The sequence below is a fragment of the Triticum aestivum genome, chromosome 6D (genome assembly GCF_018294505.1).
Source record: "Triticum aestivum cultivar Chinese Spring chromosome 6D, IWGSC CS RefSeq v2.1, whole genome shotgun sequence".
In the NCBI taxonomy this organism is placed as follows: domain Eukaryota; kingdom Viridiplantae; phylum Streptophyta; class Magnoliopsida; order Poales; family Poaceae; genus Triticum; species Triticum aestivum.
The window spans coordinates 162,947,947-162,965,246 of record NC_057811.1 but is presented as its reverse complement, the minus strand read 5'-3'; positions in this window follow the sequence as shown (position 1 = coordinate 162,965,246).

Genomic DNA, 17,300 nt, shown 5'->3' with positions numbered 1-17,300 from the left:
AGGTGCTTTCCTGGAGTTGCAAAACAAGGAGATCGGGTGTGCTTGATAGTTAGAGGTGCACCGGAAGGCTACGTATGTTGTTTTTATTCCTACCATGCAAGCAAAAGTACAGGACGTATACGAGTAGAAAACTCAAAGACTCAACGCGTGACGCTATTTTTCCTTGCAGGAAGTAGGATGGTGTCCACCAGAACAAATCAAAGATAGACGGCGCATCATAGTTTAAACCTAAAATCTAAAAAGTGCATACGCACTATTTGGAGACAACGAGCGGCCGGGCTTCACAACCATGCATGAGTTATTTTTTTATATGCTAGTGCATGTTGTTATTAGTATTTAATGTGTTCACACTAGTTAGTTTGATTAGAAAGAACCGGTTTCACGTACAATTATTTTGGTTTTCCGAAAATTTAAAAAGCCATATCTTTCAAGCCGTGCGTCGGAATTCAGATCCGTCTTCATTGTTGGATTCTTCGCGAGGAGATCTTTGAAACTAGATCCTACATAGGTATGTCTTGACGAAATTTTTTTATGCCAACTCTGGCGCTATATTGTGTAACTTCAGTACTGTATTGTGCAACTTTAATACTATATGATGCAAATTTTTTTCAAAACCAGTTTTTGGAGCTGCATGATCTAACTTCACATGAGGTTCCAACATAAAAACTATGAAAACTTGATGTACAACTAGTCTACTATCCCGACCAACTATGTAGTATCGATGTGCAACCCTTGTCTCTACTCGTGGATGTGTAGTTTTTTTACAGTTGACACACCTGCCCCACCTTCCTTACCAATGATATGTGCAACTTAGTCTGTTGTTCGAGCCAACTTCCTATTACTAAATGTGCAACTCCTTCCCCTCCCTACTTGTGGATATGTAGTTTTAGTTGGCGGGGGCAACAAATGGAGTTGCACAAAGTCTGCTAGGCAGTTGGCCGGAGCAACATATAAAGTTGCACATCTCACAAGTAGGGATAGTTGGATGGTGAAAATTCCACATTCATGAGGGTAATGAAAAGTTACATATTCATGAGGGTTGTAAAAGTTGCATATAAATGGGGCACTAAAGTTGCACATCCCACTAGACAGGTGGTTCCGAGTGCTAGTAAGGAAATTACATATAGACAGTTGGCGGTGACAGTATCCGAAGTTGCACAACCACTGTTAGACAGTTGGCTGATGCAGCAAACAGTGAAAGCGCAATCACGGGCGGGGGGAAGTTGCACATGAACTACTAGGCAGTTGGCCTGGGCAAAACACGAATTTGAACATCTCACTAGGAGGAGGTACTTTGGGGGTAGATGTGTCATCAATGAAAACTACACTTCCATAGGGTAGGCGAAAAGTTGCACATCCACTGTTAGGTAGTTGCACATCGACTGCTAGTTAGTTGCACAAAACAGGGGACTTAGTTGCACATAAAAGATTTCGTCAAAACATAACCATGCGAGATCTACTTTCGAAGAGCACTTCACGAGGGTTCCAACGGTGAAAACGGATCTGAATTCCGACACGCGGTTTGAATGATATGGCTTTTTAAAAATTTGAAAATCTAAAATTATTACACAAAAGACAACGTGAGTGGGAGGCATGGAGACATCCATCATATGACATATGACAAAAGATCACATGGGATGATTAATTAGCAGTGTCCATTTTAGCACTTTTGGTTCACACAAAAGATAATATTTTCTTTTTAAAATCACGTGAGGACAAAAACTTTCCAAATAAGTAGGCAATTCAGGACCGCTAGGGAGCAGCCGGCCGCTCCCTAGACATGTCCTACTTTAAAAGGTTAATTAGGCAAAATTAGCTAGAAAAATTCAATCTGATATGTAAAAGGATGGGACTATTATTTTATGTTTCTTTTTGGACAACGCTAACGCCCACATGTGTGGTGTGAGTCAAACCCGCCCACACACCCTATAACACACAAACTGCGTCACGTCACCGCATGCATGCATGTGAGAATCTTTTTGGATTTTTAGTTTTAAAAATGTTTTATCTCAAATTCCGATTGAAGATCCGTTTTCACCATTAAATCCCTCGCGACGAGATCTTCGAAACTAGATCTCATATCAATATATTTTGACGAATTTTTTTAGGGTTAAAAGTTGCCATGTCTATTGCACATGAATTGCCATGATATTTACACTGAAGTTGCCATGATATGTTTCAGCTATTTTCTTCTACATTGAAAAGTAAATTTTGACATTTATAAAATAGGGAATTAAGAAACTAGACTTTCCATGAACAATAAACTAAAATTGCCATGATACATGCACTTAAAATTGCCATGGTTCATACAAAAATTAATTTTTATGGTCAACGTATTGGAGTTGCCATCATCGAAATACTAAAATTGCCATGCTCTACAAATTGAAATTGCCACACGGCAACTTTAGTTTAAGCACTATGGCAACTACAGTGTAAACATCATGGCGACTTTTGGGCAAAAATAAATTTCGTCGAAACATATCAACATGGGGTCTAGTTTTGAAGATCTTGTCGAGACGAATTTAATGGTGAAAACGGATTTTTAATTCGATTTTTTAATTAGGAGATAAAACATTTTTAAGCCAAAAAAACCAAAAGATTCCTCCTGATGTCATATGTTCACATGTGGCAAAATGAGTGGTAAAGAAGGCGTATGGGCGATGTAAAAGATGCCTCACATGTGGGCGTTAGTTTTTTCCTTCTTTTTTTTCCTTAGTATGGTTATGTGCGTGCGTGAGGGGCCTTAGGCCAGGTTAGTCATATTATATTACTTAAAGGCATGTTGCGGCCATGTAATAGGTTAGGTTATGTTATGATGAATTAGACACCGTCGAGTATTTCGGCCGTTGCCATTATTGAGTTTAGAGAAATTTTGTCAAAATCTCTACTGGCGTGTGAGTTCCTGCGACGTGTTGCGTAGGAGATTGCAAGCTGAGCCTATACGGTTCGTCCGCGTTATTCCTTCAGATCGAGGGGTTGGCGTGTTGCTTTTGCGAGGTTTGTGAACATCTTCATAAACCCGCATCTAATTCTTGCTGCGATGGAGTTTTGTGCCGTGAAAGATCGGGCCAACAACGGACCGACCCTGGTCTCGAGGTTCGCTCCAAAACCTCACAAGAAAATTTGCCAACTGAAAACAGTACCGTAGTTTGGTATGTGATGTCGAGCTTGTCGTAGCACCTCCTCAGTGAGTACGGTCGTGGATGTGGTTTCATCGGTAGCTGCAAATTCTCCACCATGTTGATGCCCACCGCATTGATCAAATTGTCATGGTTGATCGTGATGGCGCAAACTTTGTCTCCCACTTTACAATATGTATGAAAAAGTTTAGCACCGTAGCCTGACTCCTCGAGCAAAAAGTCGCTTGATAGCCTCCAGTAGCTCCTCCTTGATGACGACGCGCCGGTCGTCTCCGCCGAAGTGTCGTGAGCAACACCGGTCTCTGATACCACTCGATGATGAAGGAAGAAGAAGACGTAAAGAATGAAGCCAAAGTTGCTGATTTTTTTTGGCACATATCCAATCTGCAAATAAAGATGTTGCTCAGGAGATCGACTTGAAACCGGGGACGGTTTCGCTTGAAGAGGGGGAGGATGATATGGCCGTGGCTACCTCTAGTACTAGTATTATTCGTGTCGATTTATTAACTTCACCAAGGTTGAAAATTGGATATGACCATGTGCCAAAATATGTATGTTTTGGTAAGAAGTATGAAGAGGAAGTTAAAGAATTAGTTGCCAATGATCCAAATCAGTTAAAGGGCACCATTATATCTGTTGATAAGAAAATCAAACTTGAGCTAACTAGGGAAGCGAGCATGGAGGTCACTGGATGTACTAGTACGAAGCAAACTGATGCATGCGTACATGGGGAGATGAATCTTATTTTACTGTACCAAATATAGATCAGCGAACAATTAATTCTTTTGCATGGAAGGTGCTTTCCTGGAGTTGCAAAACAAGGAGATCAGGTGTGCTTGGTAATTACAGGTGCACCGCAAGGCTACCTATGTTGTTTTTATTCCTACCGCAAGCAAAAGTACAAGGCGTATACGAGTAGAAGACTCAACGCGTGGCGCTGTTTTTCCTTGCAGGAAGTAGGATGGGCTCCACCAGAACAAATCAAAGATAGATGGCGCACCATAGTTTAAAAGGTCAATTAGGCAAAATTAGCTAGAAAAATCCAATATGAGATGTAAAAGGACTGGCCTCTATTATTTTATGTTTCTTTTTTTCCTTTTTTTGAACATTTTCTTTTTTTTCCTTAGTATGGTTCTGTCCGTGCGTGAGGGGCCTTGGGCCAGGTTAGTCATATCTATATCTGTATTCTATACCTACTAATAAAAGAAATAAGTATTTTTAGCCCGTCATGCTATTTTATAGAAAACCCCCTGATGTTTCTAACATTAAACCCGCAATACATATTAAATATTTTTTAAATATTCATATCTTCTAAACCGTAACTCCAAATTTAACATGTTATATATGGAATTTGATTAGGAAAATATATAAAATTTAAATATGATGTTATTTTACCTGTTAACCATTTTAAAAAACTATCTAGGATGCATTCTTAATCAACAGTGCATTATCCATCTTTTTTCATATCGATACTGGTTCGGATTGTGGATGAACATCTCAGCAAAATCAGGATTGGAGACGAAATTGAAGATCACTTGCCTGTTTGTTTGTACGTATTAAATCTACATGCAAGCCGTGTTTAAATAGAAGACATGTGAAATCTTGAAGTTGCGCTTTTGTAGCCAAAGACCATCTTTGTTTGGGCCGTAGCTACAAATACTGAGATTATAGACCAGTTTTTATAAATTAAAAGCGTGTGATATTCTTTTATCCCGTTGCAACGCATGGGCCCTTTTGCTAGTTATTACTTAAAGGCATGGTGCGGCCATGCAATAGGTTAGGTTATGTTATGATGAATTAGACACCGTCGTGTGTTTCGGCCGTCGGCCATTTTTTAGTTTAGAGAAATCTTGTCAAAATCTCTACTCGCATGTGAGTTCCTACGACGTGTTGCGTCGGAGATTGCAAGCTGAACCTATACGGTTCGTCCACGTTATTCCTTCGGATCAAGGGGTTGGCGTGTTGTTTTTGCGAGGTTGTGAACATCTTCGTAAACCCGCATCTAGTTCTTGCTGCGATGGAGTTTTGTGCCGTGAAAAATCCGGCCAACAACGGACCGACCCTCGTCTCGAGGTTCACTCCACATCACCTCGTCTAGCTAATTATGTCTATTTTGTATATAGTAACCTACGGCGAACTATGTCTTCTGGGTCCGATGAACTATGCCCGATGGAGAATCTATCTATACTTCTCGTTCAATCTATTGTCACCTTGATTTACGTTGTTGCATGATCTGAATGGATTTGGGTGTGGGCGTGGGGACTATGGTTACGGACAGAGAGAAATAGGGACTACACGGTCACTGCTAGCGGGCGCGTCCGGACGAGTCCGCGGGCATATAGGGCCTCATATTACACAACTATGATTGTAGATGCTCTGAGCGCTCCAAACTAGGGAGCAATTAGTCAGCGTGTACCGCTTGTGAAGGGGTCGCGGCTGTGGGAGCGCCCAAATGCGTCGACTGTCGCGTGGTGCCCTAGCTATCGTCACATGCCACACATTGGACGTACTCTCGAGAGCATTTTTTTCTACATGTGTTTTTTGGTTTTTTAGAGGGTTTGGGTTTTCGGATTTTCCTTGGTTTTTAAGATTTCCTAGTATTTTTTTTTGTTTTTCTCTTGTGAAGCGCACCATGTGAGAAAATACTGTTGTGCTTCATGGTGAAGCACGATTATGTTTCACAAAAATAAAAAGCACAATTGTGATTCACAATGCTTACGAAAAAGTGAAAAGCACAGTTATGCTTGCTGAAAAAGTGAAAAGCCCAAAAGTGCTTCACGGTGCTTCTCAACAAAGTGAAAAGCACAACTAAACTTCCAGAAAAATGAAACTCGCAGTTGTGCTTCATGGCGTGAAGAACGTTTTGTACTTTTCACTTTTTTGGAAAATGTAGTTGTGCTAACGTTCTTCCGCCTTTTCTGTTTTTGGTTTTTGGTTTCTGTTTTTCTCCTTCATGTTTTGTTTTTTCGAATATTTTTTTACTTTGTTTTCTTCCCTTTTCTTTTCTTTTCCTTTAAGCAATGTTTGTCCAAACCTACTAAAGTGTGATCTAGTTTTGAAGATCTTAACGCGAGAAACACAACGATGAAAATGGTTCGTGTTTTAGGCACACTGTTCAAAAGATAAAAACGTTTTGGAAAACTAATCTATGAAAAAAACACAAAACCCCAGGTTATGACAATTGTCCCACATGTAATGTGCCACTTGTCGCCAGTAGAGAAGGTGATAGTGACCCTTGCTAGTGGTTCATGGAAACTCAGCAAAGTAGACGTCCTCCGGAGCGCCAACACTATTGGGTCGGCCCAGTAACAAGTACCCATGTGGCGCCTCTTAGTCTTTGCATTGTTATTTTTTCCGGGCGGCTTTTAAGAATAATTTATTTATTTCACCTAGTTATGTAATAAAGTAATTACAAACATTTAGAAAAATGGCGCCAATTCAAATAATGTTCATGATGTTGAGAAAATATATGTATAATTTAAAATTATTCAAAACTTTTAGAAAATATTCATGAGTCTGAAAAATGTTCATAAATTTAAAAAATGTCCATGAATTTCAAGAAAGCTTCAAGAATTTTAATATGGTAGTGAATTTGATAAAATGTTTCAATTTCAAAAAATGTTCATGAATTCAAAAATATTCACCAATTTCAAAGAATATTCACAAAATAAAAATATCCATGAATTGTCAAAAATGTTAATTAATTAAAAAAATTGGGTATTCAAAAAATATTCATGATTTAAAAAACGTATGCAATTTTTGAAACATCATCACGAATTACAAAAAGTATATGCAACTTCAAAAAAAGTTGATGAATATAAAAAACTATTCACAAAATATATAAAGTTACTGAATTTAAAAAATGTTCCCCGAATTTAAAATTGTTCACAGATTTGGATAAAGTAGAAGAGAAACAGAAAATTGAAATAACCAAAGTAAAACTGACAGGATAAAAATAAAATAATAAATATGTTTACGGGAAGTTCTTGAACGTGCACAAGACCAATGGGAAAAATGCATGGGAAATCCAAATATGGGATGAAGCATATTCTATGCGAGCGCTCGGGGGTGTAGGTTTGTACTCCATCCCCCGAATGCGCAGGAACTAGGATTAGGGCGCGCCTATATATCACTTAATGCGAGGTGGAAACAATGCTGACCCGCGCAGCGCTGTGTTTATAGGCCAGGTGGGCCGCAACGAAGGTATAAAATAACACAATGCACTATTCTTATTCAACAAATGCACATCAGTCACAGTGGGAGATGTCTGCCTCGATAAATGCAATGCACGTTTGAATTTCTGCTGGCGCTAGCGCCCAATCTTTTTTGCAACATAATATGTTCTGCGGAAAATGTAAAATGTGTATGAAAAAATAGTCATCAAACATAAATTATTAAAAAATGTTAACATTTTACAAAGAAATGTTCGTGATGTAATGTAGAGTATGTAAGAAAAAAGTCACAAAACACATCTACATAAAAAAAATATTAATCTTATATTGATAAAATGTTACACATTTATAAAAAATGTTCTGATGCATACAGAATATGTATAGTGTGTATAAAAGATAACAGACACCAAAACATTTATTTGAAAATAAATTTTAATAATCTATTTGAAAAACCAAATAAAACTGAAAAATAAAAAGAATAAAACAAAAAAAGAAAAATGGAAACGTAAGAAAACAATGCAAAATATGGAAGCGGTGAAAGTCGATAATGAAACAAAGAAAACAGAGGGAAAAAGAAAAAAGCATGGAAAACTGAGAAAGAAATGAAGAAAAATGATGGAATAAACCAATGAAAACGCTGAAAAGACACAAAAAATAGAAAAACGAAAAAAAAACATGTGAAAAAACAAAAGAAAAGGAAAACGAAAAAGAAAAAGAAAACGAAAAAACATACCATAAACCAGTACATGGACAAACGAGTGAGTGACAAGAACGAACTACGAACGACCCGACCTGTAGGGCGGATCCTATTTGGCGCTTTAGCGTCCGTTTGCCAACAGGCGCCTGAAGACGCTTCTAATTGGGCTCGGTCTATCTTGCCATTTTTTATTGTTTGCTAAACCAAAAAAATGAGGTGCGCCCTCGGATGGATGCGAACAAGCGACCTCCTGGTGCACAGGATGCTGCACTAACCACCAGCCAGCGGTCATCTCATGTGCTCTGTTCTCCCTTCTTCACTCTTTTCTTCTATATCTTCTTCTTGTTTCTTTTGTTGTTTTTCTTTTTATTTGGAACGATATTGTTCTTTTTTTGTTATTTTTTCCAATTTGATTGTACTTTTTTCCAAAATTGAACTAACTTCTTTCAAAACGTATGAACTTTTTTTCGAAGTCGATGAACCTTTTTTGAATTCAATATTTTTTTTGGAATGAACTTTTTCCAATTTTTTGAAACTTTCTTAAAATTTGATGAACGTGTTTTCAAATTTATGTTTTCTATCTTCAGATAATTTATATTGGGTATATGTTAAAGTTTTACTAAATGAAAAGATTAACTAGCACCGTTTTCTTTTAGTAGACAACAAAGTTAGTTTGGTCTTGTGGTTAGTGTGGTGCGCTGGCAACATTGTGATCCCTAGTGCAAACCCTAGCGATCCCTTGTATCGATTAGTATTGATGTCTTTTTTTTCTTCTTTACATTCCCTTCGAGCAGGTTATTGGGCCGGCCCGCTAAGAGTCAGTAGCGAGCGCCAGGAGCACCAACCGGCGCTTAGAGCACCGATTAGGAGCTCCCAACCTGTAGCGAGCGACTTGCAGTGCGAGGCCAGGCCCTTTATACGCGCGCTTCCGACGAGACAAAAGGTACCACGAGCAGTTTCATCCTTGCATGAGAGCAATTAATTAAGAGGTACCTATTGTGGGTGCCCTACAACAGTCACTTGGCACGCTCTCAGCCACCGCCACATGTCGCATACTGCACACTCCATCGGGATTTTTTTTCCAACTTCTGTACGCATTTTCGGGTTTTTGATTTTCGCCTCGTCTTCCCTAAGTTTTGGGGAAAATGCATGAAAAACCCATGTTTTTTCCTTCCACGTGAGGCACATATTTACTTCTCGTGGAGCCCTGTCCTTCAAAAAAGGGATAAAACATGTTATTTTTTTTGCTTCCATGGGAGGCATAGATTTGCTTCTCGTGGAGGTACAAATTTGCTTCCGCGAATTGTGCCTCTCGGAAAATGAAAAACAAGTTCTTTTTCCTTCCATGTGAGGTACAAATTTACTTCTTTTGAAGGAACATATTTGATTTCCCGAAAGGCTAGTTGTGCATCTCGTAAAAGGAAAAAAAATGTGTTTTTTTCTTACATGGGAGGCACAAAAGTGCTTCTGTGAGAGGCACAATTGTGCCTCTCTCGGAAAGGAAAACACATATATTTTCTACTTTCGCAAGAAGAACAGTTTGCTTGTCGTAGAGGAACAAATTTAACATGGGATACAACTTCGAAGATCTCGACCCAAAAAATCCAATGTCGAAAACTGTTCGGGATTTGAACGCACGGTTTAAGAGATAAAGCGTTTTGAATGAACGAATCTAAGAAAAAAATACTCTCAGGTTGCAACAAGTGCATGTGCGCCACATGTGAAACCCTGAAAAGGTTGGAGCGACCTTTGTAAGGGGTACCCCTTAATTAGGACAAACCATAAACGATAGGAAACTCACGCGCGAGGTGAATCGGACCCGCGACCTACTGTTTGTTGATACATTGTAGTAACCACCTGGGACACCACAGGTGTTGTACTCCCTTTTTCTTCTTTCCGTTCTTTCTTTGTTTTTTGTTTTCTCTATTTTCTGTTTCGTTTTCCTTTTTCTTTTTTCTTTTCTTAAATGCATGATTTTTTTCAAAATACATAAACTTATTTCAAAATTGATTTTTTTTTTCAAATTTTGTGATTTTTTTCCAAAATTGATGAACCTTTTTTCAAAACCGATGAACCTTTTCAAATCTGTGAACATTTCGTCAGATTTGATGAAACTTTTTAAAAACGTCTTTTAGAATTGGTCAGAAAAAATTTAAATTTTGAACTTCTTCAAAATCTGCGAACTTTTTTTTCAAAATTGATGAACTTTTTTCAAAATTGAAGAAGTTTATTTGCAATTTTGTTGATTTTGCGAACTTTCTTAAGTCCATGAACTTTTTCACTTTTTCTCATTTTTTTTGCTTCTTTTGCAAGAGTCAATGGTTGATGCGATCGAGCGCACCATGGGGAAATTGCAATCAAATGCTTGTCATCTAATTTTCTTTAGGGCAAAGTCAAATTTTAGAAATCAAAAGCCACGTGAAGTGGGATACAGTGTAGGTCATGGGGTTGGCCGAACTAGACATTACGTGCTTCGGCGTCTACTTCTTTTCGCGCGGTTGGCCCAACAGAAACCTAGGAAATATGTAGCTGATTCTTATTTTTTTCTCTACAGTTAGTTCTCTTCTTTCTTCTCAATAGACTGTGCTAACCGAGCTGGTTTTTCCTTTTGTTGTGTTACTCCTCTTTTTTTTACTATGATTAACACGTTGGGAGAACATAAAGTAGGCAAAAGGAAATCTCTTTTTTCCCGTAGTTGAGTTTAGAAATTTATAATAATAATTTGACAAAAAATGTGTCTTTGAGAACATCTTTTTCCCGTAGAAATCATCTATGTTCTACCTAACTTCATGCTTCAATAAACAATAATTTACAGCAAAAATGTATACATTTTCTTGCTAAAACCCTATTTAAATATTGTTCATAAGTAAACAAATATTCCAAAATTTGCAAAATGCTTGATAATTTAAAAAATGTGCAAAAATTTGGAAAGTGTTCATGAATTTTAAGGAATTAAATAATGTTCAAAATTTAACAAATCATCAAATTTAAATGTTCACGGACTTGCCATGTCTCTTTCACGAAATTCCAAAAATCAATTGAACTCAAATAATGTTCACGGAGTTACAAAAGGTTCAAGAATAGGATTTTTAAAAAATTGAAGATATTATGAAACTTAAAAATATTCACACATTAGAAAAAAATATTCCCTATTTTAAAAAATGTTCATGAATTTGATTTTTTTCATAAACTTTAAGAAAAACCGTGAATTTAGAAAGTTTCCAAAAATTTACAAAATGCTATGTCTGTGAATTTAGAAATGTTCACAAACTTGGAAAAATGCTCATTATTTTGTGAAAAAACACGAATTGAATAACATGCTCATGGGTGTTAAAAAATGTGCACAAATTTTTCAATATTTGCAAATTAAGAAAGTTGTTGATTTGTAAAAAATACATGAATTTGTAAAAAAGTCACAAATTAGAAAAGACACCACTACTTTCGAAATGTTCTCAAAATTAAGAAATGTTCGTATACTTGAAAAAGTGTTCATGGATTTGAATCTATGTTCATGAATCGGAAAATATCATTCCGAAGTTGAAAAATATTCTTGTTTCTTAAGAATGTTCACAAATTAGAGAAAATGTGCACGGATTTAAAAAATGTTCATGATATTAGAAATTGTTCGTCAATTTGGAATATGTTCACGAGTTAAAAAGAAAAACAAGCATAAAAAGAAATGTCACAAATTTGAAATTTGTTCAGACAAAATGGGCACTACATAGCACATACTAGTATTCTTCAGACTAAAGCTCAATCTCAATAAAAGCTAACCTTTTACAAGATGGAAAAAGAAAACGTGGGGTGCAACATTACCTAAATCCAAACAACATAATACATAGACTGATCTAAAAATTACAATTTTGAATGATGCAAGAAAGAGACATGCCATATTGAATAAAACCAACATCAGTCAAACTACGTAAACAAGTTCATACGTAAAAAAACAAAATAACATGAATTGTTTGAAAAAATCGGTAGTACAAGTACTTACCAAGGCCTTGAAAACACTATTATAGGTCGCTAGTTCAAAGGCTTATCAAGAAGTTATAACAAAAATCTACAACGAAAACACTAAAAGGAAAAAAAGAGAGGATAAAACACCAAAAATTGGTATTAACTTTGCCATAATGCGACATGCATGTAATCTTGTTTTGGATGGAGAGAACAAGCTTCCAGGACCGAGTGACTATCACAAGTATGGCATACAAGTCAGCTTGTTTTCATCTACACAGTAGAACACATCCATTATAGTCATCAAGCCACACCAAGCTATTGAAAAAACGATCATGAAAGAACTATCATAGCATTGCTTCACATGAAAATCATCCCCTTCACTTATTGCCGACGAAGGTATCTTCCTTCTATTTGTTTCTCGAAGAGTTGAAGAACTTGTGCCTAAGATCATCTTCTGCTTGGGAACTAGCACACATAACTGATAGTACACTCGTAGTTAATGTAGCTGCTTCATTAATCAGCCAAGCCATCGCTGTAGATGTAGCATTGAATGCATTAGTGAGCTGTCGCAAGACAAAAAAAGAAGTGTTACAAACAGAATTTACTGCTGCAAGTTTCAACACACAATATGTTCAGGATCCACGGAGGCAAGAGCACACATGTTCAAACTGAAAGTGGCCCAGACAAATTAATTATCGATAGATTCAACGTTAGTATACGGAAAGAGGTATATGTGACATGACAAACATAAAATTGGAAAACACAATATATATTTCTTTTCTTGTTTCTCATCATCTGCTAATCTTTCTCATGTCCAAAGATGGGAGGTACATTACTAATTAATTCATTAATTCTTCATGCCATTCCAATGTAAAAGAGCCAAAAATAATATCAAATTCCAACAGATATCTACCCATGGTGATTTCTAGAGAAAAATGTCATCAATCCTATTGCCAGCTAACTTCGCCACCAAAGTACTAATTAGATACGGTCATAGAAAGCCCCAAAAAGAATTAAAAAAATCATACCCCTAAGAATTGTAAAAATGAATTACGCTCGTTGCAGTCCTTTGATGAATGAAGTAGACTATTGGGGCACAATATATGATGCACCTACAACCTCCATGAATGATCAAGAAGTCCAAGAATAGAGAATTGTCCATCGGAGACGAACTACACCAGCAGATGAACTGCTTGCACGACGAAAGATCATCAAAGCCAACATTTGTCGTTCACTTTAAGTTCTTATGCTCTAGGATTTTTCCTCACTTAGAATTATCTCCAATCAGTATGAAGAATGGATTGATGAGACAACACTTCTCGATTTCTCATGAAGCCATAGAGAAGCTAGTAAACAAAAGTCTACATAGAAAATTCTCATCCTTTAGAGGACATTCCAAAACCATCAATTGTTCCACAAAGTTTTTACGGATCATGACTCTTGGGTTAAACAAATCTAAGGCTTATAATATTTTGGCTCCCCTTGTGTCGAATCAATAAATTTGGGTGAAATACTACTCTCGAAGACAGATGCAATCCCCTATACCTGTGGGTCATCAATGTCTCTCGCGCGCCGCGTGAGGCGGATCTGGTGCCTGCGATGATTAGTGCGCCACATGTGAGTTCACACCGTCGGTCTGCGATGTCTGGGACATGAGGTTCTCCTCCAACAACAAGTTTGTCTAATTGGTTGCGTCTCGGTCCGACAACATCATCGCCAGAGAGTGGAGGAGATTAGGGGAGGATGCAATGAGCAGGGGGGCGCTACAATTTTTGTGATGAGGATGCATTGCCGACAGGCTTTTATTGCTGGTAATGACGAGGAGATGATGTCACCTGGTGCTTATCAGACAAACAACTGTTGGGGAACGTAGTATTTCAAAAAAATTCCTATGACCACACAAGATATATCTAGGAGAAGCATAGCAACGAGCGGGGAGAGTGTGTCCACGTACCCTCGTAGACCGAAAGCGGAAGCGTTTAGTAACGCGGTTGATGTAGTCGAACGTCTTCGCGATCCAACCGATCCAAGTACCGAACGCACGACACCTCCGCGATTTGCACACGTTCAGCTCGGTGACGTCCCTCGAACTCTTGATCCAGTTGAGGCCGAGGGAGAGTTTCGTCAGCACGACGGTGTGGTGACGGTGATGATGAAGTTACCGACGCAGGGCTTCCCCTAAGCACTACGACAATATGACCGAGGTGGAAAACTGTGGAGGTGGGCACCGCACACGACTAAAGATCAACTTGTGTGTCTATGGGCTGCCCCCTCCCCCGTATATAAAGGAGGAGAGGAGGAGGAGGGACGGCCACAAGGGGAGCGCCCAAGGGGGATTCCTACTCCTAGTAGGAGTAGGTTTCCCCCTTTCGTAGTCCAAGTAGGAGAAGGGGGAAGGAGGAGGAGGAGAGAAGGAAGGAGGGGGGCGCCGCCCCCTCCCCTTGTCCAATTCGGATTGGGGCAAGGGGGGCGAGCGCCACCTCCTGGCAAGCCCTCTCTCTTCTCCACTAAGGCCCGTGAGGCCCAATAGCTTCCTGGGGGGGGGGGGGGTTCCGGTAACCCCCGGTACTCCGAAACTTATCCGATACGACCCGAACCATTTCGGTGTCCGAATATAACCTTCCAATATATGAATCTTTATGTCTCGACCATTTTGAGACTCCTCGTCACGTCTGTGATCTTATCTGGGCCTCCGAACAACCTTCGGTCATCAAATCACATAAACTCATAATACGAATTGTCATCGAACGTTAAGCGTGCGGACCCTACGGGTTCAAGAACTATGTAGACATGGCCGAGACACATCTCCGGTCAATAACCAATAGTGGAACCTCGATGCTCATATTGGCTCCTACATATTCTACGAAGATCTTTATCGGTCAAACCGCACAACAACATACGTTGTTCCGTTTGTCATTGGTAGTTACTTGCTCGAGATTCGATCGCCGGTATCATCATACGTAGTTCAATCTCGTTACTGGAAAGTCTCTTTACTCGTTCCGTAATGCATCATCCCGCAACTAACTCATTAGTCACATTGCTTGCAAGGCTTATAGTGATGTGCATTACCGAGAGGGCCCAGAGATACCTCTCCGACAATCAGAGTGACAAATCCTATTCTCGATCTATGCCAACTCAACCAACACCATCGGAGACACCTATAGAGCATCTTTATAATCACCCAATTACGTTGTGACGTTTGATAGCACACTAAGTGTCCCTCTGGTATTCGGGAGTTGCATAATCTCATAGTCATAGGAACATGTATAAGTCATGAAGAAAGCAACAACAATAAACTAAACGATCATAGTGCTAAGCTAACGGATGGGTCTTGTCCATCACATCATTCTCTAATGATGTGATCCCGTTCATCAAATGACAACACATGTCTATGGCTAGGAAACTTAACCATCTTTGATTAACGAGCTAGTCAAGTAGAGGCATACTAGGGACACTCTGTTTGTTTATGTATTCACACATGTACTAAGTTTCCGGTTAATACAATTCTAGCATGAATAATAAACATTTATCATGATATAAGGAAATATGAATAACAACTTTATTATTGCCTCTAGGGCATATTTCCTTCAGTCTCGCACTTGCACTAGAGTCAATAATCTAGTTCACATTGTCATGTGATTTAATACCAATAGTTCACATGTTTATGCGATTAGTTCACATCTCCATGTGACTAACACCCAAAACGGTTTACTAGAGTCAATAGTCTAGTTCACATCGCTATGTGATTAACACCCAAAGAGTACTAAGGTGTGATCATGTTTTGCTTGCGAGAGAAGTTTAGTCAACGGGTCTGCCACATTCAGAGCCGTATGTATTTTGCAAATTTTCTTTGTCTACAATGCTCTGCACGGAGCTACTCTAGCTAATTGCTCCCACTTTCAATATGTATCCAGATTGAGACTTAGAGTCGTCCGGATCAGTGTCAAAACTTGCATCGACGTAACCCTTTACGACGAACTTTTTGTCATCCCCATAACCGAGAAAGATGTCCTTATTCCACTAAGGATAATTTTGCCCGCTGTCCAGTGATCCACTCCTGGATCACTATTGTACCCTATTGCCAAACTCATGGTGAGGTACACAATAGGTCTGGTACACAACATAGCATACTTTATAGAACCTATGACTGAGGCATAGGGAATGACTTTTCATTCTCTTTCTATTTTCTGCCGTGGTCGGGTTTTGAGTCTTTACTCAACTTCACACCTAGCAACACAAGCAAGAACTCCTTCTTTGACTGTTCCATTTTGAACTACTTCAAAAACTTTGTCAAGGTATGTACTCAGTGAAAAAACTTATCAAGCGTCTTGATCTATATCTATAGATCTTGATGCTCAATATGTAAGCAGCTTTACCGAGGTCTTTCTTTGAAAAACTCCTTTCAAATACTCCTTTATGCTTTCCAGAAAATTCTACATCATTTCTGATCAACAATATGCCATTCACATATACTTATCAGAAAGGTTGTACTGCTCCCACTCACTTTCTTGTAAATACAGGCTTCACCAAAAGTCTGTATAAAACCATATGCTTTAATCACCTTACCAAAGCATATATTACAACTCCGAGATGCTTGCACCAGTCCATAGATGGATCGCTGGAGCTTGCACACTTTGTTAGCACCTTTAGGATTGACAAAACCTTCTTGTTGTATCATATACAACTCTTCTTTAAGAAATCCATTAAGGAATGTAGTCTTGACATCCATTTGCCAGATTTCATAAAATGTGGCAATTGCTAACATGATTCGGACAGACTTAAGGATCGCTACGAGTGAGAAAATCTTATCGTAGTCAACACCTTGAAATTGTCAAAAATTTCTTTGCGACAATTCGAGCTTTGTAGATAGTAACACTACTATCAGCGTCCGTCTTCCTCTTGAAGATCCATTTATTCTCAATGGCTCACCGATCATCGGGCAAGTCAATCAAAGTCCATACTTTGTTCTCATACATGGATCCCATCTTAGATTTCATGGCCTCAAGCCTTTTCGTGGAATTTGGGCTCATCTTCGCTTCCTCATAGTTCGTAGGTTCATCATGGTCTAGCAACATGACTTCTAGAACAGGATTACCGTACCACTCTAGTGCGGATCATACTCTAGTTGACCTACGAGGTTCAGTAGTAACTTGATCTGAAGTTTCATGATCATCATCATTAACTTCCTCACTAATTGGTGTAGGCATCACTGGAACTGATTTCAGTGATGAGCTACTTTCCAATTCGAGAGAAGGTACAATTACCTCATCAAGTTCTACTTTCCTCCCACTCACTTCTTTCGAGAGAAACTCCTTCTCTATAAAGGATCCACTC